Here is a 3022-nt window from a genome sequence, read left to right on the forward strand (position 1 = left end):
TCTCTTAAAAATCAATGGAAAAAAATACCTTCAGGTGAGGAATTAACCCCAATGACAAAAAATCAGCCTGGCAGGGAGTAGTTTCAGTAAGTTGAAGTATCAATGACCTTATGAACCCAGGCCGTAATGGTTTCGATTCAGGATCAAGCACATTCCCAGTGTTGCAGGCCTCAATCCCTTCAATTCCCCCATAGGGGGGCTTACAGGAGGGCAGCCAATCAAATGATTGTCTCCCCATCATTTTATGTTTTCTATCTCTCTCTCCCCTCTCCCTTTCCTCTCTGAAGTCAATAAAAAATACATATTAAAAAAAAATAAATAAAACCGCTCCGCCGGCGTGGCTCAGTGGTTGAGCATCAACCTATGAACCAGGAGGTCATGGTTCGATTCCTGGTCAAGGGCACATGCTCCATCCCCAGTGGGAGGCATGCAGGAGGCCGCTGATCAATGATTCTCTCTCATCATTGATATCCCTATCTCTCTCCCTTTCCCTTCTCTCTGAAATAAATAAAAATGTATTTAAAACATCAATAAAAAGCTATAATTAAAAAAATTGTTTTGGTAAAATAGACTCAAAAACCCCATGTTGTTCATAAAACTTCTAGGGAAATTATCCGTATGAAACCAGATGTCTGGGCACCCTGTTCTAGTTTATGCTGGGACAAAGAGGGAAACTGATTTCCACACCCACAGTTCCCTACCAGACCCCATCAAGGTTTTTTGTTTGTTTGTTTTTTATTTTTATTTTTTTTAGAGAGAGAGGAAGGCAGAGGGTCGCAGAGAAAGAAACACCCAGGTGCCACAGCTCTTCCTACAATTATTTGGATAAAATTGATTTATAGTGGGGTGTGTTTTTTTTGGGGGGGGGTGTCTTTTATTAACCTTTGAAAAAATTTTTTTGTTAATCCTCACTTGAGGATATTTTTCTATTGATTTTTAAAGAGAGTAGAAGGGAGGGGGAGAGGCAGAGGGACAGAGAAACATCAATGTTAGAGAGACATATATCAATTGGTTGCATCAGCAAGCATCCCTACCAGAGCCAGGGATTGAGCCTGCAACCCTTGACTGAAATCAAACCTGGGACCTTTCAGTTGAGGGCTGATGCTCTATCCACTGAGCCAAACCAGCTTAGGCATCTTTGAAATGTTTATCCAAAGTAAATATAATAATGCTCATTGTGGCCAGACACAGACTGTCTGTGGGAAAATATGTGTCCTCCCCCCACCTCCCCATCCCTCTAACAGCCCTTCCTTCTGGGTGGTTGGACAGCACTCCACTTGGTCCATACTCAGAGAGCTAGTGAGAGGCTCTGTCCCAGGGTGATCCAGTCTGAAAATGGGATGTATCCACATTATCCAGCAACTGGATTTTTGATTTTATATATATATATTATTGATTTCAGAGAGGAAGGGAGAAGAGAGATAGAAACATCAATGATGAGAGAGAATCATTGATCAGCTGCCTCCTGCACACCCCCCACTGGGTATCGAGCCCACAACCTGGGCATGTGTCCTTATCAGGAGTCAAACCATGACCTCCTGGTTCACAGGTCAACTCTCAACCACTCAGCCATGCTCGCTGGGCTCATACTTTTTAACCCTCAGGTGAGGATTTCATTGAGTCTAGAGAGAGAACGGAAGGGAGGAGAGAAACATTGACATGAGAGGATCATCCATTAGTTGCCTCCAGTACCACTGGGGATTGAACCCACAACCTGGGTATGTAGCTCAACTGATAATTGAACCCTTCCATACACTGGACGACGCTCCAACCAACTGAGCCACACTGGTCAGGACCTTTCATACTTTTGATAGTTACATAACATTTTTAAAAATGTCGTAAAATAAGTAACTTTTCCTTCATGGTTTCCCAGTTTCCTGTTCATGTTGCTTAAGACATTCTTTCCCATCTCTGTATTCTAAGTGATGTATTCTGTTTCCTTTTTAACATTTTATACTTGTCAGTTGACCATCTGATCTAGTTGGAATTCATTTTTTTGTATGCCATGAGATAGAATACAGAACTGTGTATATGCAAATGCCTCTAGACCAGTGGTTCTCAACCTTCCTAATGCCGCTTTAATACAGTTCCTTTAATACAGTTCCTCATGTTGTGGTGATCCCCAACCATAAAATTATTTTCGTTGCTACTTCATAACTGTAATTTTGCTACTGTTATGAATCATAATGTAAATATCTGATATGCAGGATGTATTTTCATTGTTATAAATTGAACATAATTAAAGCATAGTGATTAATCACAAAAACAATATGTAATTATATATGTGTTTTCCGATGGTCTTAGGCGACCCCTGTGAAAGGGTCGTTCGACCCCCAAAGAGGTCTCGACCCACAGGTTGAGAACCGCTGCTCTAGACAGAGTTCCCTGGTTGCTGGGCCTCAGTTTCCAATCTTGAAAATGAAGCCCCCTGAAGGTGGGTTCTAGAGTTCTTTCCATTGCTAATGCTGCTATTTAGCAAAGATCTCTGGACTCGAGGTCTAGGGCTCCTTGTGTATCTACAAATTAACCAACTCCCTAGATAGAGCACGAGGGCTGAGGCATCTGCTACTTTCCCCTCCTACCTGGTAGGGAACTTGGGCACAGGAAGCTTAGGAAGTGGCACACTCAGGGGAGGACCTTGGAGAAAGGAGGGCTGGTGGGGGGCCTCTGAGCCCAGCCTGGGGCAGGAGATGGGTCTGGAATGGAACAGTCCCCAGTGTTGACCACAGCTGCTGTCCCCAGCATAACTGGGTCATTGTAGTGCGCTAAAATCACAGCTCTACAAAACCCAGAACTGATATCTGTCCCTTTAAATTCTGAACAGTAGGAGCCTCTGCTGCCAGGGGTGAGGAAGGCCCAGCCTGAAAATTCCAAAGGAACAAAGGGTCTCTTTTGTGCTTCTCACCTCTGGCTTCCTTCTTCCTTGGGCTTCCTTCCTCCCTAGTCTCCAGCCTCCACCCCCCACTTCATTAGCCTTAAGTGCCTTGGGCATGGTGGATCAGCTTCTCCTCCCTCCCTCCAG

Source organism: Myotis lucifugus, unplaced genomic scaffold, assembly GCF_000147115.1.
Source record: "Myotis lucifugus unplaced genomic scaffold, Myoluc2.0 scaffold_498, whole genome shotgun sequence".
Taxonomy (NCBI): Eukaryota; Metazoa; Chordata; class Mammalia; order Chiroptera; family Vespertilionidae; genus Myotis; species Myotis lucifugus.